Raw genomic sequence first — 23,223 nt, forward strand, 5'->3', positions numbered from 1 at the left:
CAGAATACCCCAGCATTTTGATGGGAAAATACTTGATCATCGATGTATGTGGATTAAGTCAGCAGCTGTTTACACACGGTCTTACATTTCAGAATTTCATCATATGTTGAGCTTGAATACTTGAGCCCTGAAATGTTCAACCGGTTTAAGTCTAATTCTGCCTGCCCTTTTCTGATTTTCATTCACTTACGGATTCTGGAAAGAGGGTGGGGAGGGAGCAGAGAGGGAATCATTTGTTTTTCCTACCATTGGGTTGAAGCTGAATGTAGTTTGCTTTTATTTTTGGAAAAAAATTAAAGAAAAAAAAATCTTTTCGGCCATGTTTCTGTTAGGACAGCCTGAAGACATTAGGTGGTTTCCAATGTTTAATGGTTGGGGGTAGGGTGGGAACGAGTTAGTCCTTTTGGTAGCAGCTCCAGGCAACTTAAAACAGATGAATGCTGGAACTTTCCTTGAAAGATTTGTGTTTTTGTTTGGAGGCGCTCTGAGAAAGGCAAAGATGTCCCAGATTTTGAGGGGAGACCATGACTTTCAGTGAAGTGTGAACTTGAGTGACTTTTTTTCTCTCTCACATCCCCTCTTGGCGCCCTAGGTGTTCAGGACAGTGGCTGGTTAGGCGGCAAGCAAGTGATCCAGCCTCTCCAAATCTCACTTTGCCCATCTGTGAAATGGGACTGGAGGGAACACCTTCTTTGCAGGATATCTGAATCATAAAAATCTATAAATAACATTTTTGTGGGGCCAGGTGTTTGGCAGATGTGTCACTAAACTGCTGACAGCCCTCAGGCCTCTGCTATCTTCTCTTCCCTCCCAGGTCCTGGCACCCGTGGGCTGGCCTGGCCTCTGCCCTCCCTTGGTAAAGCCCATCGGGTCTCCTGTTCTCCCACCTCCTACCCTCCCTCTATTGAAATCTTGCTGCCTTCATGCTTGCATTCTCTGTCCTGCATCACAGTCATACTTTGTCATTCAGGAAATAGCGAAGGAGTCTGTTTTCTTGCAGGTTTTTTTTTTAATTGAAAGGCTTGATGGCCACCAGCAAAGCAGGCATTTTGAGGAAGGTTGTGTGCATTGGGGGTTAACAGCAACTTCCTCAGAGGTGGCATAGCAGCCTCATGGCTGAGGGAATGTCCGCCAGAGCTGGCTACCTGGGCTTAGCGTCCCACTCTGTCACTTGCCGGTGAGATAGCCTCGGACCAGTTAACCAACCAATGCCACAGTGCCTAAAAGATGAGGGCGGGGGGTGAAGGGTGCAGGTAATTAGAGTGTCTGCTTATCGGCGTGTGGCGAGAACTGAAGGAGTTAGAACGCCTTGCACACAGAAAGACCACACAAATGTGTGCCTCATGAAAAGAGACATAAATGGTCATGAGGTGGCTGTGGCAGTTCCGGTGGGCGACAGTCTTGGGTTTCTGTGGCTTTTGGGAAGCAGGGGAACTTTCCCAAAAGGCCTTCTGTAGACTTTCTCTCACATGTCTTTGGCCAACATTTAGTCTGTTCCTAAATCAGTTATGGACAAAGGGAACAGGTTGGCTCTAGTTGGCTTGGGCTAATGGTTTGGGGTGAAATGTATGGTGAGGAATTAATCACTCTTACCACTATTATTATGTATAGGTTAATATCCATAATATAGACTATTATAAATACATAATATAATGAATATGATAACATGTAATGTTATATTTACAATTTAGTGTTAAATTAGATAATGATTAATGCTATAAAAAATCTTTATTAGGAGTTCCCGTTGTGGCTCAGTGGTTAACGAGTCCGACTAGGAACCATGAGGCCGTGAGTTTGATCCCTGGCCTCGCTCAGTGGGTTAAGGATCCGGCATTGCCATGCGCTTTGGTGTGGGTCGCAGACGTGGCTCGGATCCCAGGTTGCTGTGGCTGTGGTGTAGGCCAGCAGCTATAACTCCGATGAGACCCCTAGCCTGGGAATTTCCATAGACCACAGGTGCAGCCCTAGAAATACAAAAAAAAAAAAAAAAAAAAAAGACAAGTAAAAATTTTTCATTAAAGTATAGTTGATTTACAATGTTGTGCCAATTTTCTGCTCTACAGCAAAGTGACTCAGTCATACATGTATATACATTCTTTTTCATAGCATTTTCCATCATGGTCTACCCCAAGAGATTGTATAGAGTTTTGTGCACTGTACAGTAGGACCTTGTTGTTTATACATTCTAAATGTAATAGTTTGCATCTACTACCCCAAAACTCCCCGTCCATCCCGCTCCCTCCCCACCCTCCTCCCCCTTGGCAACAAGTCTGTTCTCTGTGTCTGTGAGTCTGTTTCTGTCTTGTAGGTAAATTCATTTGTGCCATATTTTAGATTCCACTTATAAGTGATGTCATAGGGTATTTGTCTTTTTCCTTCTGACTTACTTTACTTAGTATGAGAGTCTCTAGTTCCATTCATGTTGCTGCAAATGGTGTTGTTTGTTCTTTTTAATAGCTGAGTAGTATTCCATTGTGTACATGTACCATACCTTAATTCATTCATCTGTCGATGGATATTTAGGTTTCCATGTCTTGGCTATTGTGAATAGTGCTGCAATGTACATAGGGGTGCATGTATCTTTTTGAATGAAAGTTTTGTCTGGATATATGCCCAGGGGTGGGATTGCTGGATCATATGGTAGTTCTATATTTAGCTTTCTGAGGACCCTCCATACTGTTTTCCATAGTGATTGTATCAGTTTACATTCCCACCAGGAGTGTAGGAGGGTTCCCTTTTCTCTACAACCTCTCCAGCATTTGTTATGAAACAACTTATGAAAATGGCCATTCTGACCAGTGTAAGGTGGTACCTCATTTATAGTTTAGACTTGTATTTCTCCAATAATTAGTGATGTTGAGTGGAATAATTAGTGATTAATTGTCAAATAACAATATAATTTACTTATAATCTAATCCATTATTATATACTTTGTTCTGCTTATAAAATTATCATGTTTTATATAACATTGAAAAATTCAGTTTATTCGCAAAATAGCCGCAAGTTTCCTGCTATGATTTGGAATTTTGTTGTAAATGGATCTTCCAGGTGCTGAACTCTCTCTCTCACCAAGAGTTCTTCATTTTTGACAGTTTTTATGTATAAAACTTCGAAAGATAAGAGATCAGTGTCATCAAGAAGGGAATGAATAAATGGATGAACAAAAGGTATTTTGTTTTCTTGGGACTTAGTCTTCTCAGTAGTGTTCAGCATATTTGGAAGAAACAATTTTTCTTTCAGAAGAGGAACTTGGGAAAAAAAGAAAAGGAGAAAGTCCCAAATCTCAGTGAATATAACTCTTGCCACAGGAAACGTTGTGAAATTGGTCTTCTGTTCTGAGTCATAACTATAAACGCTTCCTGCTTCTTCTGATATTGCATTTTTATCCTTTTTATACATTTTTGAAAACTGACATTTGGCCCTGATTGAAACAAGCTTCTCTTTTTATATACTAGAGTGTTTTTTTCCTGATTGGTATAAATATTTCCATACACAGATCAATTTCTTTCACACACTGCAGAATATGAAGGATTTTTAGACTTGCTGGGGAAACAGGAGAAAGAACTAGAAGACTGAAAAATTTTTGGCTACATTCTAATTCCAAATACCTAAAGATGCCCTCTATGCACTAATATTTGAAATAACCTTTTTTTTTTTTTTTTGCTAGGGGTCAAATTGGAGCTGCAGTTGCTGGCCTACATCACAGCCACAGCAACACCAGATCCAAGCCACATCCACTACCTACACCACAGCTCTTGGCCGGGCCAGGGATCGAACCCTCATCCTCATGGATACTAGTCGGGTTTGTAACCTGCTGAGCCACAACGGGAACTCCCTGAAATAACCTTTCTAACATGTCCTTCTTGTTCTGTGTAGCAGGAAAAGGTGTATAAGTCAGATCATTGCTGACATTTTAGATTTCGAATCTTCAATCTAAGCTCAAACATTCAAAGCAGTATAAGTGAGAACCATATTCTCTCCCTTTGGGTTTTTTTTTTTTTTTAAATTTCTAAGAGGAAGTCCTCATGACAGCTTATATAATACTTGTTTGGGGGAATTCCTGTTGTGGTTCAGGGGAAGCAATCTGATTAGCATCACGAGGACTCAGGTTCAATCCCTGGCCTTGCTCAGTGGGTTAAGGATCTGCTGTGGCCGTGAGCTGTGGTGTAGGTCGCAGACATGGCTTGGATCTAGCATTGCTGTGGCTGTGGGGCAGACCTGCAGCTACAGCTCCAATCTGACCCCTAGCCTAGGAACCTCCATTTGCCGTGGCCCTAAAAAGACCACATATGCTGTGGCCCTAAAAAAAACAACAACAGGATACTTGTTTGGTTTCATTTAATGAAGAATGTCCAGATGCATTTGTTGCTCTACCTCAGGTTTTACATAGAAGGCCTACTATTGAGTTCCTTTGGGAAATCATCCAGAGGAAATAGGAGTGCTTTTCACTCTGGTAAGCATTCACTGACTGCCCTCTGTGTGCCGTGAACTGGGGTACAAAGATGAATAAACATGGTCTCTGCCCTTGGCTATTTTATTCATTTATCATCAACATTTCTCATTCATTTTAAAAACATTTCGCAGAAAACAAAATGTGTAAAGGCCCTTATGAAGACACAATTTTTCTCGTAAAAATGTTTATACTAGGAATAGCCCAGTTGATAAGCCTCATCAAAGGCTTCACCCAAAGAGTCATAAAGTAGATAAAGAAACAGGGCTGCCTTTTTGTGATGGATGTGATATGAAATAGGGTGTCAGAAATTTGCGTATAAATTCTGCAGGTGGGCTTGGAAAGAGAGAGTGAAACAGATGGGGAACAGAAAGGAAGCCCATTAGCCCAGGGAAAGATGAGTGAGGCATTGGTGGAAATTTGGGGAAGAGATTTAAGCAAGGAACACAAGCCTTAAAAATGCCCTTTTTCTGTGACATATATGCACTTTGTGAGATTTGCTGAGAAATTGAAGCAAGCAAGACTCCTGGGAAAATGTCATTCTTAGTCAATGCAGTACGAAAGTGATGTGACATTTATTAACTATCCATTATATGTTGGTACCATGCACAGTAAAGAAGGGAGACATGGCCTTTTGCCTTTGGGAATTTCCAATGTAATGAAAAGCAGACAGAGTTTTCCAACAGGGGTATATTTGCATGAAAGGAAAACATCAGCCAACCCTACAAATTGCTTCCCCTCCCACCCGCAGAATTTCAGAAGGCACAATAGAGGGCACCCCGTGCCAGATGGAATGCGAGCCGAGCCGCCTCTTCTCTCTGTTGTTCTAAGTTCAGTGTCAGCAAGACTTCAGTGGTTTCCGGATGAGGTGGGGGGGTTGCCTTTGCACCCGCCTTGCATCTGCACATGAAGAGGGAATGTGTGTGACGTCCCCAACCTTTGCCCAACAGGAAAGGTTCAGGACGAAGCATGAGAACCTGTTTGATGGAAGCCCAAGAGAAAAGGTTGGATGGTAATTTCCATCTCCATATGGTGGCGTGCCATCAGCCCAGCTGTCAGCAAATTGCTGCCAGCTGAACCCACCCTGCTTATTAATGGCAGTTACGGTGCTTTAAAACACAGTTCAGAAAGTGTGTAATAAAATGATCTGGGGAGTTCCTGTTGTGGCTCAGCAAGTTAAGGACCTGGTGTTGTCTCTGTGAGGATGCAGGTTTGATTCCTGGCCTAAGTGAGTTAAAGATTTGCGGTACATAGGCTGTGGCGTAGGCTGGCAGCTGTGGCTCTGATTCAGCCCCTAGCCCGGGAACTTCCATATGCTGCAGGTGTGGCCGTAAAAAGAAAAAAACATTAAAAAAAAATAATAATTTGGTTCAGAAGCCTTCACTTTTAATGGACCAAAATGTACCTCCTATAAACGGTAAATAAGGACCTCAGAGGGCCTGAGTGACCTTAAATATGTAAATTACCATCTCTAAGCCTTCTTTTTTACTTGTTATGGAAAGAGGGATAAGACTGCCCATTGAGAGGGGTGCTGCAAAGATTAATTAATGTAAGTGAAGTGCTGAGCACAGTGCCTGACGCTTAGAGGCTATTCCATAATTGCACATCCGAGGAAGAGAACTCGATTTTTTTAAAAAAAATTTCAGTTAATTAAATTAAATTAATTAATTTATTTATGGGCACCCCATGGCGTGTGGAAGTTCCTGGGCCAGGGATCTAACCTGTACCATAGCAATGACCCAAGCCACTGCAGTGACAATGCAGGATCCTTAATCTGCTGAGCCACAAGGAAACTCCTCAGTTTTTTTTAATTGAACCATTTTTCTCTCTGTCATTGCATGCACACACACACACAATACACACATGTAGGGGTGTGTGTGTGCACTTGTGTGGGCATCACTGGATATTTGAAGAGTTCTGAATTGATAGCATGGAGATTAGAATATCAGTCTTTTTCTGCATGTTAACTAAATCTGTGAATTTTGCAAAATGATGTAAGCTCTCTGGGTCTCAGATAAGCTCTTCTTTGAGGAATGAAAAAGGGGGTTGGAATAGATGATTTCAAAAACTTTTTTTTTTTTTAAATAGCCTCACCTGCCGCACATGGACATTCCAGGCCAGGTATTGAATCCAAGCCAAGCTGCTGCTACAGCAACTCGGATCCTTTAACCCACTGCGCCAGGCCAGGAATCACACCCACATCTCTGTGGCAACCCAAAGTGCTTCAGTCTGATTCTTAACCCACTGAGCCACAGTGGGAACTCCTCAAAGACTTCTTTAGGCCATGCTGTGTCATGGGTTTGTATCTCTAATGTAATCCAAGGCTCTATTTTGCCACTACATGCAATTTTTAAAAATATATGTTAATTTTCACCCTTTCTTTTACCTCAGAATAGGTATTTTGGTACCCTCATTTCAGATATATTTTCCCAGGTATCTGATACAAAATTGAGCAAAAATTGGCCGAGGGAAAACTTTCTTCTGTTCTCATTAGTTTTGTTCAAAATATCAGTGACCTCATGATGTTTGGTTTTCCATTTGGTTGTGTTCCTATCATGTAACGTTAGAGATATTGAAGCATTCTGTAGGCTTAAATGTTTTGAAATCACTTTATTCTAGATTTCTACGCTCAAAAATGGAAGATTGTCTTCCTTCCAAGCTTCCGAAAATCAGTAATTACTCAAATACACGTGTCTGCAAATTTAATAAGAAGCATAATGGTTCCATTAATAATCCCCCCAAAATTTGTCCATTTCCTCTCAATTCAGTGATCTGTTTATCATATTATGAAATTTTTCTTTGTACGTCTCATGTTAATTAAAGACATCCTGAATGAAAAGATAAATCTTCTACTTATGAATAAAGGGGAAAAAAATCACTTTAGCTATGCCTCTTGTTGAGAAAAAGGCCCACTGGGAACTCTGACTTTCACACCTTCTTGGGTTAGTGACCAAATATTTGAATCCACCAAAAAAAAAAAAAAAAAAAAAAAAAAAAAAGAGAGAGAGAACCAGGTAGTCTTCTGTGTCTTGGGGCTTTTTTTCCTTCCTCTAAGATTACAGTTATATAAAGTGGGACGATGCACATTTAAAAAGCTTGCGAGGTAGACTTTCTTCTAGCTGGGAAATTTTTAGGTTAATTCCTTCCCTCTCTGCCTTTTTGTAAATAGTTAACCTCTCTTTGAAAATTGTGAATGGGTCAGCATTTAAAAGAAAGAAAAGAAGGATATTAAATTTTTTTCTTATTTATAATTGCAAAACCTAGAAGTGGTAGATTCTGATGAATTGAGAGTCTTTTTTTCCCTCCTGCTGGGCCCTGGGGTGGACTTAGGTATGGATGCAGGTAGCTGGAGACCTGAAGGATTAAGGGTTCCTGGAGCTGAAAGAAGGAAGAAGGAAAAGCCACACTGGAGGGGAAGAGAAATCAGAGTGGGGGTTGCCGAGAATTCCTCAGGCCATGGAATAGGGTTGTCAGGCAGTCAGATTTAGTTCTCAAGGACCAGGGATTACAGGAAGAAGGGAATGATCAAACCCTTGCGTCCTTATAATATCTTACTTTTTTCCCCCCTGCTTTTTGGGCCGCACCTGAGGCATAATACGCAAGTTCCCAAGCTAGGGGTCGAATCAGAGCTACAGCTGCTGACCTATACCACAGGCACAGCAACACCAGATCCGAGCCGCATCTGCAACCTATACCACAGCTCATGGCAATGCCGGATCCTTGACCCACTTAGGGGGCCAAGGATCGAACCTGCATCCTCATGGATACTAGTTGGTTTCGTTTCCTCTGCACCACAGTGGAAACTCCTCTTTCTTTTTTTTAAACTGTATTTTTCCCTGCCCTGGTGTGAGTTCAGCAGGAACAGAGAAAGTGTGTTTTGTTTACCATTGTACCTGGGACAGTTCCTTGGCTCAGCAATTCCTGAGGAAAGAAAAGTGATACACTTGGTGTGCTTAGAAGTTGTGTTGTACTCAGTGTGTTTTCTTAAATCTTACTGAAGCTCATGACCTGGTGGGTGTCTCCCCAAAAGTGCCTATGTGTGGATGAAGAACATTTTGCAAAGTTGATTTCTGGGGAGGGAGAGGCAGAGACGCCCAGTCTGGCAGCCAGTCCCGGAGCAGACTCAAATCCAGGACAAGTGCACCACGGTGGGTTCTCTTTTTCTTTTTTGGTCACCCTGAGGCATATGGAGTTCCCAGGCCAGGGATCAGATCAGAGCCACAGTTGTAACCTGTGGCAGCTATGGCAATGCCTGATCCTTTAACCCATTGTGCTGGGCCTGGATGAAACCTGTGTGCTCATGCTGTAGAGATGTAGCCCATCCTGTGGCACCACAGCGGGGTCTCTTAAAGGGAGAGACTGAAGGGAGCTCGGAGCTGCTCTGAAGCACCTGAAAATCTCTGAGGTGGGTCCATGTCCCTGTCCGCTTCTTCAGAAAGACATTGGGACGTCCTTTGGCGTCATCTGGATTTATTTTGTGCTTACACTTAAGGAAGAGTAGAGAGCTCTGGTGAAGTGTAAACACACTAGGAAGTTGTAGAGGGAGGATGGATGCTGGTTACTCTTAGTCGTCTGCACTTTAGGGTGAACTGTTTAATCAGATTGCTTTCTTCCTCAAATCTCGCTGTAGATTGAAGATTTGAAGAGTTGAGTTGTTATTGTGAAGAGAGTCATCTTTCAGAAATATGAAAGGTTCAAGGAACTTTTGATCTCAGGCATCTGGGGAAGAAATTTTAAAAATATCTGTTAAGTCTCTATTATATCCTTACCTTTGCTAGACCCTGGGGTGGGATTGCTAAGACAGGACACCAATATGTGTGGTCCTCGGGGTCTACCAATGGAGGGAAAAAAAAATCAACATCATCGTACTATAATTGGAGAGGTTCTTCAAAGGAAATAGAGGATAAATATAGGACCTAGATTCTTTTTTTCTAAGTTTTGTAGCAGTGTAGTTGATTTATAAGGTTGTGATCATTCCTGCTGTACGGCAGAGTGATTCAGGCATGCACGTACACATGTCCATTCTCTTTCAGATTCTTTTCCCACATAGATGATCAAGGGATACTGGGTAGAGTTCTCTGTATAGGACCCAGATTCTGAAGTTACTATTTCTGCAGAGAGGGGAAGGAACCCGTGATCAGAAAAAGCCACAGAGAAGTGTGGTTGTTTAAGGAGGGCTATTAAAATGAGGGAGGCACCAGGCAGTCGGTGGAAGAGATCTTCAAGGCAGAAGAAACAGAGGGAAGTTAGAGCGGTAGCATGGAGAGCATCAAGGGGCAGGAGCTGCTGCTGTGGTGCAACGGGATCAGCAGTGTCTTGGGTCAGCTAGGACATGGGTTTGATCCCTGGCCTGGCACAGTGGGTTAAGGATCTGATCCCTGGCCCAGGAACTCCATATGCCATGGGAGCGGCCAAAAAAAAAAGAGTGTCAAGGGGCATTAAGTCCTGTATTCAGAGGGAAATGGACTGGGGCTCGGTGCAGGGGTGGAGGAGACACAAACAGGCACACCTCAGAGATATTGCACTTTCCGTTCCAGATCACTACAGTGAAGTGACTGTTGCAATAGTGTGAGTCACACCATTTTTTTGTTTTCCCAGGGCACATAAAAGTTACATTTAGACTATACGGTGGTCTATTAAATATGCAGTAGCATTATATCTTTAAAAAAACAGTGTATATGGAGTTCCCATCATTGCTCAGCGGTTAACAAATCCGACTAGGAACCACGAGGTTGCGGGTTCAATCGCTGGCCTTGCTCAGTGGGTTAAGGATCCAGTGTTGCTGTGAGCTGTGCTGTAGGTTGCAGACGCGGCTCGGATCCAGCGTTGCTGTGGCTCTGGTGTAGGCTGGTGGCTATAGCTCCGATTAGACCCCTAGCCTGGGAACTTCCATATGCTGTGGGAGTGGCCCTAGAAATGGCAAAAATACAAAAAAAAAAACAAAACAAACAAAAAAAAAAAAACAAAAAAAACAAAAAACAAAACCCAAAAAACAATGTAAAAACCTTAATTTAAAAATACTTTATTGCTAAAAAAATGCTCACCATCATCTGACAAGGCAGGATTGCCACAATTACCTTCAATTTCAAAGCATGATAAATCAAGGTACACCTGTATACACCTGCAGGCAGAGGTGCACCCCGCCTCTGGGATCCAGTATCCAGTGATAGTCACTAAATGCTGTGTCTCTTAGGCCCCTGGTATATTTTAGGGGCTGTGAAGATTCAGAATAGAGAGTCATGGACTCCGCTGTCAGCATGTCCACAACCAAGTTAAGAGGACAGAAGTGACGCACATGAAACAAAGCAAACAATCCAAGCCAGTATATCCTAGAGGTCTGTAATGAAGATGAGTCCAGATAAGAGGAAATGAGGAAAGAAAAAGTAAAACTGCTGAGTGCATAGGGGCAGGAATTAGCTGAGGGTGCATGTGGGGGTGAGGAGAAGAGACCCTCAGAGAGGGAAACAGGAAACCTTCCTGCCTGGAGCTGGGGTTGCATGTTGGGGCGGAGGATGGGCCAGGCTAGAGAGCTGAAAACTAGGCAAAAGAATTTAGATTTGATTAGATTAAAGTACCTGATCTGGGCATTCCCACTGTGACACAATGGGTTAATGGTGCATCTTGTCTCCGTGGCATTCCCCAGCCTGGTACAGTGGTTAAGGATCCCACATTGCTGCAGCTGTGGCACAGGTCACAGCTCCAGGTCAGATTGGATCCCTGGCCCAGAGAATTTCCATATGCTGTGGGTACAGGCAAAAAGAAAAAAAAAAAGGAGTTCTGGTCTTGGCTCAGTGGAAATGAATCTGACTAGCATCCATGAGGACGCTGGTTCGATCCCTGGTCTCGCTCAGTGGGTTAAAGATTCTGAGTTGCTGTGGCTGTGGCATAGTCCCTTGGCTACAGCTCTGATTCAAGCCCCCTAGCCTGGGAACCTCCATATGCCATGGGTGCAGCCTTAAAAAGACCCCCCCCCCAAAAAAAAAGAGAGAGAGAGAGAGAAATTAACCAGTCTCAGAGTGTTTTAACAGAGCCATCTGTGTACCAAAGGAGTCTTGAAAGGGATTTATGTGATGTTACTACATTGTTTTATACAGAAAAGAGAGAAAGTGGAATTTAGGAGAGGCGGCCATGAGCTGTAGCTGTCACCAGTGAGTAAGCTGATAATGTACTTGTGACACGGGGAATGAAGTGAGAAAGACGCCATCATCTGTGACTCCAAGATGTCTCTGACTCTTAATGTGGTCACTGATAGCATCTGCCACTGAGATTCAAAGGTCAGTGAGGGAGATAACGGCCACGGGGAATCACCATGGAGTTCTCTGCCCTGCCAGGCACATGCACTGTTGACGACACAGGCGCCACCTTTAATTGCAGGGAGACTCTTAGGCAACTAAGTATTTTTCTTTGTATGTGTGTGGTTTCTTTCCTTCTTAATTTCACTAGAACATTTGGTTTGTTTGGTCATTGCCAGATGTCTTACATGCAATCCTGTATCATCAGATATGGTTAATAAGCACTTTTTAGGAAGTCGCTGCTGCTTCATTGGGGGTGCCAGAATAAAGCTGGAAATCTCTGATTTGGAGGAAAATGAAACAATAACAAACCAAGCCTAAAACAAAACATTGCAAGAGGAGTATGAAACGAAAAATCAGTGAGGTTCATGCTCTGGCAAGGGTGAATAAACCCCTTTCTGGAAGAGCTGATTCTGGAGGTGGGCTCTGAGGTCAGCAGCCCATTTGGGGAAGCAAGTCGAGGTGGGGGAAGCCGCAAATGGGAGGCGCTGGGAAGGCAGCGGGATTGCAGGGCTCGGCCTGCCTCACTCATGGTGGAGCCGGTGCTTCTGCAGAACTTGCCGCCCTCTCCTCAATCACCCCCTCACCCATCCTCCAGAGAGAACAGATCTGAAGTTGCTGGCTCCTCTCTTGCTGCTGGGATGGCTTAAATGTGAGATATTGCACTTGACTCCTCTTACTAAATTCTGGCTAAGGAGAAATTAACCTGGAGCTGCTCTACCTTGCCTTTTTCCAATTAAAAAAAAAAATACCAGCTTCAACATTTCAACCATTGTTTGTGCTTGTAGCAAGTGTCTCCATCTGTATCCCTGTGGCTCCATCTCCTAAGAGCACCTGATAAATTGCACACAGTTTGGAGGGACCTCAGCCCTCAGGCATCGGTGCTTCTTCTGTGTTTTCTTTTAATAACAGCTGTATTAGGTGCAGTTCCCATATCATACAATCCACTGATTTAAAGTGTTCTGTTCGATAGTCCTTAGTGTATTCAGAGTTGTGCAGCCATCATCACAATTTTAGAATATTTTCTTCCCCCTAGAAAGAAACCTTGTACCCATTAGTCATCACTCTCCATTCCTTCCAAATCCTCCTCTCTTGCAGCAACTACTAAGCTACTTTCTGACTCCATGGATTTCCCTGTTCTGGGCATTTCATATAAGTGAGATTGTACATTATAGGGTCTTCTGTATCTGGCTTATTTCACTCAGCATAACGTCTTCAGGTTCATTCATGTCATGGCAAGGATGTTTACTCCATCCTTTTTATTGCTGCATAATATTCCGTCCACATTTTGTTTATCCATTCATCAACCGATAGGTATTTGGGTTGTGTCTACCTGCTGGCTATTCTTAATAATGCTGCTGTGAACTTCTATGGACCGGTTTTTGTGTGGACAGGCGTTTTCAACCAACCAACATTCCTTCAAAGTTAATTCATTGCCTATCCCCAAAGTAAGACAAAGCCTTGACCAACAGAGAACACATCCACAAGGACGTTAAAGTGAAGTTCTGTGATAACTGGATTGCGCCCCTTCACTGACCTTCCCAGTCACGGGCTGCCTGAGACGGTGCTCCTCTCTGTTGTGTGACCTGATGGACATTGCAGACTAAAAAAGCAAAGAAGATGTACACGTGTCTCGAGCTTGGGGAAGGTGTTGGTGGAGGTTGATCGCTGAGTTGTCCTACAATGAATGTGTGAATTCCACTTAACTGTAAATAGAGAGGGTTGGCCCTGGGCTTCTCATCTGCATTGTATGTTGGAAGGTCAGTATTCAGGTTACCAGGTAAGCTATGTTAAAGACATAGCTTACCTGGCAACCCTCTTTTGTAAAACTCACATTATGTGCTGGTGTTTTTAATCTCAAATATCTGGACATAAGTTTACCACTAGCGGTTTCATGATTCAAAACAGAGAACAGACCTGTGTTTTGGCAACATCCCCAGGTAACATAATTTAGCTTGACTGCAGACCTCAAGACAGATAAATTCCTGAATTTCACTCCAATAGGAAGAAAACTTCTTCCCCTTTGGCTGAAACTTTCGCTGATGCATAAAATGAAACTTGGGGCGAGGGTGGATTCAAAAGGTGAGATAAAGTCCATAAAACCTTAGGGCGTATAGTGAATGAAGAATTCTGATGTCTCTCGTGGCGCATTCCAAGTGACCGTGGAAGAAGAGGAATAAAAATGGGTAGGAGCCAGCCAGGATTTTATTCCTGGCTGACAGCAGAGGGACTCCACGTGGGTTTAAATGACGTCTCTTGTCAGAAACATTCTTACTGTTTTATTGATGTTGCTTACTTGAGCTCATTGCCAGATCAGAATAGCTGGGTTCATTTTCTTCTTCTTTTTCTTGATGAGTTCTTAAGTGAAGGATTCACAGGCATATCAGTCACCACTCATCACTTGCCCATTTTAAAGGAAGAACCTCAGGGAGATCCCTCTGTGGTACAGCAGGTTAAGGATCTGGCATTGTCACTGCGGTGACATGGGTTCGATCCCTGGCCTAGTGCAGGGGTTAAGGATCCACCATTGCCACAACTGTGGCATAGGTCACAGCTGTGGCTCACATTCTATCCCTGACCTGGGAATTTCCATAAGCCTCAGGTGGGGCCACACAAAAAAATAAGTAAAGGAAGAACCTTAGGGCAGCCCCTCTGGGAAGTACTGAGAGGTCACTATGGTTTATTGAAAAATGAGATAATTAAGAGAGAGACAGCAATCCCATAAATGAATTCATGTGTTGGACACGTGTTTTGTAGGATTTCCAGGTTGATTTTGGGGCCAATATTATGGCAACAACCTCCTCTAAGAAGGTCCTCAGCATCCTTTTTCCTGCTGTACTCTGCTACCTTATACCTGAGAGGCATGGGAGAGTTAGGAAACCATCCTGCCTCTGGCTTCACTTCTGTCCACCGTGAAGCTTCCCGAAGGAGAGAAAGGAGGAAACAGAAGCCATCTGACACACACACAATACTCACTGCCCTGCATGTGCAGAGAAAGCTGGTCTGGGGTCTCCTGATAAGGATGTGGCCTTAGCAGAGTTTCAGGCAGATGGAACTATCTTCAATGGGCCTCATTTCTCCACTCGGGTTTACATACTGGGCCCCCATCCACCTCTTCCAGTCTTCTGGCCCATCACCCCTGTGAGCTCTCCCCATGAGAAATGCTGTTTGATTTACAGTTTCTCTCATAAACTCATTCAGCACATGCATGCCGGGCACTGTGTGTGTTCTTACTTTTCCGTGGATTGTTCATTTGTAGACTTTTGTCAGAGGTCTCATCGTGGCTCAGCGGTAATGAACCTGACTAGCATCCATGAGGACGAGGTTTGATCCCTGGCCTCACTCAGTGGGTTAAGGATCCTGCCTTGCTGTGAGCTGTGGTGTAGGTCGAAGATGCAGCTTCGATCCGGCATTGCTGCAGCTGTGGTACAGGCCGGCATGTGCATCTCTGCTTCAACCCCTGGCCGTGGAAATTCCATAGGCTGTGGATGCAGCCCTAAAAAGACAACGACAACAACAAAAAGTAGACTTTTGTGATTAGGGCACAGCTTAGCCCCCCCAAAAAACACACAACACCTGACTTTTGAGACTTAGGGCAGATGGACGGGACAGAGGCAGTTTTGTTAGCACCTTCACATCTTAGAGGGATTTCTCCACCCACACCTAAGAGCCATCCTATCCCAAATTGGTCCAAGCTCCTCTCGGAGTCCACCAGCCAATCTGATGGCGAGGGAGAACTCTGAGTACCCAGCATGTGGGGTGAGAGGTCCATCAAGGACCGGGGTGGAGCAGAGAGGAAGCTGGGAGAAAAGACTTCACCCAGGAAAGAGAAATCTTGGGATGTGGTTGTATGGGGTAAGAATCTGGGATCATAAATTCTTTTTTTTTAAATAAATTTTATTGGAGTATGGTTGACTTAGGAAGTTGTATTAGTTTCAGGTGTGCAGCAAAGTGACTCAGTTATGAATATAAATTTATTCATTCTTTTTCTGATTCTTTTCCCGTATAAGTTATTACATAGTATTGAGTAGATTAACCTGTGCTCTGCAGTGGGTCCTTGTCACCTATCTATTTTATATATAGTAGTGCGCACATGGGATCATAAATTCTGCTAGTTGGAAATTTAGATGGAAGAAGCCCAGAAATAAGGAGGGGCCTTTTTTTTTTTTTTTTAGATCCCACAGCAGCTCGGGATCTAAGCCGAGCCTGCGACCTACACCACAGCTCACAGCAACTCAGGATCCTTAACCCACTGAGCGAGGCCAGGGGTGGAACCTGCGTCCTCATGGATGCTAGTCAGATTTGTTTCCGCTGAGCCAAGATGGGAACTCCAAGGAGGGGCTTTTTAACAGGTGGAACTTGGCTAGCATGGCCCAGGCCACTCGTAGGTCATCATCAGCTCCTAGGTCCTGACCTGCCACTTTTACGCAGAAGCCGAGACCTGCCTTTGGAAAGGTGGGCTGTGTGGTCAGGACCACGGTTCACTGGTGCCTGTAGGGAGAGCATAGGGCCGGCCTGGATAGTGCAGGCAGCCTCTCCTCCTCTCCCCCTCCCCAGCCCACCCTCACGGCTTCTCAGTTGTTTGGAGAAGGTTGCAAGGAGAAAGGAGAATTGCCCTAAATTACCAGAGATCTATGTCTGCTCAAACACGAGGCTTAATTCAGTAGCAGTTGACATGATCATTGCTTCCTTAACAGGAGAAATAAAAATACCTCCTCAGCGGGATGTTTCAAGGATCATTTAGGAAATTAGTACTAGAGTGTTTGGTCTTGTCTTGACAGAGTGTGTTGACAGCATTCTTAAAAATTTTACAAATAAGAAAACTTAGAACAGAAAAATAATTGCCTACGAACCTTTCCCAAAGATCATAAGTGAGCTGAACATTGTTCTCTTTTTCCAGCTTTGGGCTTGAGGGTTATTTCACATTCATAGTCCTCTGGTCTGGGTGCTTTACTGGTGGGATCCAGCCCATTCCTTTTGCCACAAGGAAGAGGCAGTGCCTCTGGTCAGCCATTTCTTTAGGCCGCCTGTGACATGTTTATGTAACTCAGAAGAATTTTAAAAGATAAATGTCCAATCCTGCAAACTTACTGTAACTTTTGAAAAACGATGCATATCCTGCCAGTAAGACAGGCCATCCCCTTAATCATACACTCAAAATGGTCAAGGATCCCATTTTTGTTGGCAGGGATGTTTCCAGATGCTGAATGAAGAAGGCTTGTTTTCCTTCCACTACCTCCCCCCACCCGGCCCGTCCTCCCCGCCCCGGGTGGAGTGCTGAGAAGAGCAGAAAGGGGGAAACAGCTGAGAAACGCTGCAACTGTAGGAACTAGATCCTCATAGACGGGTTTAGTTGGCTTCATTTGCACCTTATGTTAAGTAAATAAAGCCTGGACTTGGCGGGTGTCCATCAAACAAACTCCACCAAAGGATTCTACCGCCGATGCGAACAGTTCCCCCCCTCTCCTTCATTTCAGAGATGAGGAACTCTCATCCGCATAACTCGGTCCACGCTCTCTAAATAAGTGTGCGTTGCTTAAGGACCGTGCTTGACTCCATCAGCCTGAGCATGTGACATGGACATCTTTCAAGGCAGGGTTAAAAACATCTGCAGCCTAGAAAAATCAGCCGAGTTCCCCAGGGAGGGTGTTAAATCCAGAGTGTGCTGATCTGTTTCCTGTCTTTGTTATGATTTCTTCCCTGTAACTGAATATCCTTCGGCGCGCTAGGGACTGGGTACGCGGGCGCAGCTGTGTCAGCAGGCCAAGGACTGTTGGCTTACGGGGCTCTGCGCATTTCCACCACTAGCCCCCCTAATCCCAGGCAGGCCTAGTAATTTAAAGGGTAAGCCTCTCCTTGTCTGTGGATCAGCGGGCCTCGCTGAGCAGTCCCTGCTGTTAAATATAATCTAATTAAGGCTCATTAAGAGGACGAGCTGTCACCTCCCTGGGACTTGATCCTTGCCAAGAGAGCGCGCGCAGGGGACCCCAGCAAGCCGCCATCCTGACAAAATGCCCGTGAAGGCCACCAAAAAGCAGTGAAATATTTAAGCCCCCAAAGGCCTTTCCAGGCTCTCCCCGGGAAACGCCACAGGGCGTTGTGCATTACGCAGGCAGAGCTCTTGCTTACCACCTCTGGTGTATTTTTACTTTCTGGCTGGAAAGCTGATCTCGCCGTCCCAACAGCCTTTGATCCTCATGTGCGATCCTTCCAGAATCAAAATAGTGAGTTGCGAGGGGTGACCGCTGCCCACAGCCCAGTCAGAAGCTCCTCTTTGTCGGAAGCGAAAATGTGCCTCTTGGAAATCTTGAAAATTACGTAGTTTATTCTCCAAACAACTCCATCAGCTGCCAGTGGGTTTCCAGTAAGCTGTGAGGGCATCGAACCCAAAGTGGGTTTGTGACCTTCTTGAGCCTTGAGTGTGGGAAGGCTCCAGGGAAGCGTGGGGAACAGCTCATCAGTAACTTAGAAGTCGTTCTACTGGTTCTGGCCCTGAGGGGAGCCCTGCCAACCCTGAGTGTTTCTCCAGAGGAGGTTTCTGGGCTACTTTTCTCATCCTGTGCAAAATGATTCAGCTCTGTGGGCCTGGCTTGGTGCGCAAGCTGCTCACGGAACACAGTTGGTCCAAACCCCCAGTGCTTTCTGAGCAGCGAGGGGTTTGAGTTTTGCAGGAAGGTTGGAGATCTCAGCCGTGTGCCAGATGGAAGTCAGCGAAGCATCATGCCAGCCTCGTAGTTCTGCACTGAGAATTCCGGCTGAGTGTGTCCAGATCGCCTGCCAGATGTTCATGCTGAACCACCCACCTCTATGAGATGGGCCAGATGTGGGAGTCAGGTGATGTTGCTCAAACCTGTGGCTGTGTTCAATTCAGAAAAGTAGAAAAATGCTCCATATAATGGATTGCAAGACCCTCTTAAACCAATCAGGCTTCAGCCACAAGTTCTGTAATCCCACCTGAGGGCTGACGCACAAGTCTGATTTCACACCCTGCTTGGGTGTGCCTGATACACTTAAGTATTGTGTCACTTAAACTGCTATTTTTATGTTATCCCATCCCTGTGCTGTTCATTTCTATTTATCTTCCAGTGGGGCTTTCCTGCTGAGCTCCCACATCATCACGGAATGGGAAGCAGTGATTTCTGCTGGCTTACAAGCACGGGTCTGAACAGTAATGTGTGGTCTGTGATCACAAAAGGTGACTCTGCTGGTGGGGGAGGGGGGTGCTTGGGCATCAGTAAGATCAGGACATCTGGGATCTTCAAAGATGCTTCCAGCCACTGTGTACCCTTCATCTCTTTGAAAATCAAACTCAAAATCTGACTATAGCAAGTCCTTTCTGGCCAACCTCAGTGGCTCAACTTTGATTTATTTGGGCATTTATCGAATACCTGTCATATGTAAGACTCTCTTTTAGATTCTGGGAGTAGAGTGGAGAACAAGATAGAGTACCTGTCCTCAGGTAGGTGGGGGGGCAATAGATAGTCAACTAATAAAAATAACTCAAATAGTGATAGGTGCTATGGAGAAAAACTGGGTCGGGGGACCAGGGTGTGGAGACGGTGAATGGTGTTCTAAATAAGATAGTCAAGAAAGCCTCTCGGAGCTCCCTTCATGGCTCAGTGAGTAACGAACCAAACTAGGATCCATGAGGCTGTGGCTTAAGGATCTGGCATTGCTGTGAGCTGTGGTGTAGGTCACAGACGAGGCTCAGATCTGCTGTTGCTGTGACTGTGGTGTAGGCCAGCAGCTGTAGCTCTGATTATACCCCTAGCCTGGGAACCTCCATATGCCTTGGGAGCAGCCCAAGAAAATGGTGAAAAGACAAAAAAAGAAGGAAAGAAAGAAAGAAAGAAAGAAAGAAAGAAAGAAAGAAAGAAAGGCCCCTCGGAGGAGGTGATGTTGGAACAATCAAGTGATGGATGCTGTGATTTGGGGGAAGAATTATAGCCTCAGGTGGAAACAGCCTGGAATGTACAACGAACAGTACTAAGCCAGATGTGGCTAGAGTAGAGTGAAGGGGAGGTGGAGGAGGTGAGGTTAAGAGATAGAGGGGCCTGGAATATGTTGAGACCTAGGGTCCATGGGGAGGAATTTGGAGTTTATGGAAAGCCTCTGTGGGATCAAGTAGAGAAGTAAGCTGGTCTGACTTACATATCCTCGTGTAAGCCATCTGACTCCTCCATGGAAGAGTGATTCTGAGGTGTGGAGGGTGGGGAGGCAAATGTGAAGGCAGGAGGCTTGTAGGGGGGCCTGCCAGGAGACTAGATGGTGGTGGGGGGGGCTGTCTTTGACCGGAATGGGAGAGATGATGGAGCTGATGGAAGTGATGGGATCTGGGGTGTATTTTAGAGGCATAGCTCATCTGGCTTGCTAATGTGGGTGTAAGAGAAAGACTGAGGTCAAGGATGTTTGGGTGTTTGTTTTAAGCATCTTGTGTTTATTGGCATCAGAACCTAAGGGAGGAGCACTTTTGGAATTTTTTTTTTCTTTATAATGATTTTTGTTTTTTCCATTATGGTTGGTTTACAGTGTTCTGTAGATTTGGAATTTTATTTTAAGTCAATTTTGAGATGCTTATACATCCAGTGGGATAAAGTTGCATGGTCTGGAGCTTGGTGAAGTTGTGGCCGAAGATAGGAATTGGGAACTTCAGCATTAAGTCAAGCGACTGGGGGCAATTACACAAGAAGAGGGTGTCGGTAGGAAGGTTGGGAGCTATGGACTCTCAGTATTATGTAAAGGTTGAGAAGAGGAAGAACTAAGTAGTCTGTTCCTCAAAGTTCAGCACTGACACCTGAATCTGCACACCAGTTCCTCACTCCCAGCGGAAGGCTCTGTGCGCTTCCCGTGTGTCGGGGGCAGGGAAGACAGGTCCTAACATTCCCTCCTCCTCCGCCTCTCTTGTCTTTCTATTGTTCCTCTTCCCTCTTTTCTCTCTTGATTGACTCCCGAATTCTAGAGTTCCCCAACCTAGCCAGGACTGGATCTTGTTCTAGCGACTTCTCTACATTCTTGTCCTTGCTGATCCCCAGAACCAGCCCAGTGACAGCGATCACGTGTCAGTAATTCAGAATTCTTGCTTGCTAAGTCCACTGCCCCTTCTAAGTAGGGGAAGTTGGACTTGTGATGGGGGAAGGAGGAAAATAAACCACCCAACCCTAGAGCCCTTCTTTGTTGTCCAGAAGTTCTACTGTGTATCACAAGGATGGATTTGGCAGTATGTCATAAAAAAATAACTCCAGTTTCCTGCTGGGTTTCATATGATGTCTTTTGGTTATGTTCTTTCAACTTGTAGAATGTCAACTTCAAATTCCCATGGGTTAGGGCTTCTGACTTTGTGTCCCTAAGTGACACTGTTTCATGGGGCAAAGGCAGCATCCTTCCATCCCTCCCTCAGGAGCAGCTCCAGCTCCCGTTGGAAGTAATTGTTGCCAAAGCACTAAGGCACTTTGGGGGCAGGAGGAGCAGATGTGAAATTCCGTAGAAAAGACACACAAGGCAAAAAAATATATTGGCAGAACACGGTAGTTAAAAAAGAACAAATAAACTTGCAAATAGGTCCTGGAGATCTAATCTTTGTGTCCTGGCTTGGGTTGGGGAAACTTTTGTTTTGTTGGGGGTGATATTAGCTGATCTTCTGCACGCCCATGGAATCCTGCCAGAGCCACTCTTGGATGCATAAGATTCTTTCCAAGATTCGTAAGAAATGGTCTTTGATGGTGGTGGCGAGGAGGAGGAGGAGGATGCAACAGAAGCAGTTTCTAGGAGCAGCAACCAAAGCCTGAAGGGAATAACAAATGAGAATGATAATAACCACTGTTCTGTGAGTCCTTACATGCACCAGGCACTGTGCTGTGCTTTACATGTCTCACCTCATCCTTACTGCGGTCCCACAAAGAAGGAACTAAGCTGAGGCTTCAAGGGGTTGTATAAGTTACCCAACATTATAGGCTAGTAGGTAGGAGAAATTTGAAACCAAGTCTGTTTGATTTCAGAACCCAAGCTCTTACTCTAACTCATATAATTGGAAACAATGGTGCACAATTCAGGTTGGTTTTCTTTTTCTGACAGAGTCTGTGTGAGTGATGATAGATGCCAATGAAATTTATTCCCTCAATAATATCTAGTTTAACACTAGATCATGCATAATGGGGGCATTCAATTATATGCTACTTTAGTCTTTTCCCCAAGCAACTTAACAGTCTATGAGAAAAGACACAGTCTAAAAAAATAGAGTCTCTGGTCATATTGGCTTCTCTCTGTTGTATGATTTCTGGGGATTCAGTTTTTTAAAGAGAAGAACAATGCAGCCCTGAGATAGTCTCAGCCAGGCTGATGGGAGCCCTGGAGCAGAGATTGCCTCTTAGGAGAATTCTCTGTGGGGAAGAAGTGACCTTGATCTAGTGTCCCTGCCATGCTCAGTCATTGACTCAGGGCAGACCTGGGACAGCATGGCCTCAGCAGGAACACTCTGGCAGGTCCCTAAGGTGCAGTAGCTGGTGGTCACAGCTAGTTCTCTCTCTCTTGCTCTCTTTTTAAATTCAAGTATGGTTGAGTTACAATGTTGTGTTAGTTTCAGGTGTACAGCAAAGTGATTCAGTTATACGCCTGTTTATGTATGTGTGTATCTATATCTTTGCAGATTCTTTTCCCTTATCCGTTATTACAAAGTAGTGAGTATAGGTCCCTGTGCTATACAGTAGCTCCTTGTTTGTTTATGTATAGTAGTGTGTTTATGTTAATCCCAAACTCCTAATTATTCCTCCCCTTCTTTCCCCTGCAGTAACTATAAGTTTGTTATCTGTGTCTGTGTGTCTACTTTTGACTTGTTAATAACAGTTGTATTAACAACTGTATCATTTATTAGAATTCCATGTATAAGTAACATCATATGATATTTGTCTTTGGCTTACTTAGTATGATAATCTCTAGGTCCATTCATGTTGCCGTAATTGGCTGGCTTGCTTGCTTGCTTTCTTTCTTCTTTTTTTTTGGGGGGGGGTCTTTTTAGGGCCACATCTGTGGCATATGGAAGTTTCCAGGCTAGGGGTTGAATTGGAGCTACAGCTGCCAGCCTACACCACAGCCATAGCAACATGGGATCCAAGCCACGTCTGCAACCTATACCACAGCTCACGGCAACACTGGATCTTTAACCCACTGAGGGAGGCCAGAGATTGAACCTGCATCCTCATGGATACTAGTAGAGTTTATTACCACTGAGCCACAAAGGGAACTCCCTATTTCATTGTTTCTTTATGGCTGAGTAATATTCCACTGTGTACATATACCATGTCTTCTTTATCCATTCATCTGTTGATGGACTTTTAAGTTGTTTCCATGTCTTGGCTCTTGCAAATAGTGCTGCTGTGAACATTGGGGTGCAGGTATCTTTTCAAATCATGGTTTTCTCCAGATATATGCCCAGGAGTGGGATTACAGGATCATATAGTAGCTAAATAGATTTAGTTTTTTGAGGAA

At 44.4% G+C, this 23,223-nt stretch overlaps 1 protein-coding gene and 1 long non-coding RNA gene across 3 annotated transcripts in view; one reads left to right on the forward strand and one right to left on the reverse strand.

The window, feature by feature from the left end:
* COLEC12 (collectin subfamily member 12) overlaps positions 1 to 23,223 on the forward strand; it is a 192,002-nt gene that overhangs the window by 30,135 nt on the left and 138,644 nt on the right. The window lies entirely within an intron of this gene.
* On the reverse strand, positions 7,046 to 18,224 carry LOC146402753 (uncharacterized). The gene is made up of 2 exons (XR_014807724.1): positions 17,872 to 18,224; positions 7,046 to 9,169 (listed from the first exon to the last, which is right to left on the reverse strand). It is a non-coding gene; the product is annotated as an uncharacterized LOC146402753 (long non-coding RNA).

Source organism: Sus scrofa, chromosome 6 (assembly GCF_054392235.1).
Source record: "Sus scrofa isolate SSC_HxYL_T2T_F1_AM1 chromosome 6, Sscrofa_HxYL_maternal_Yorkshire_Landrace_v2.0, whole genome shotgun sequence".
NCBI lineage: Eukaryota > Metazoa > Chordata > Mammalia > Artiodactyla > Suidae > Sus > Sus scrofa.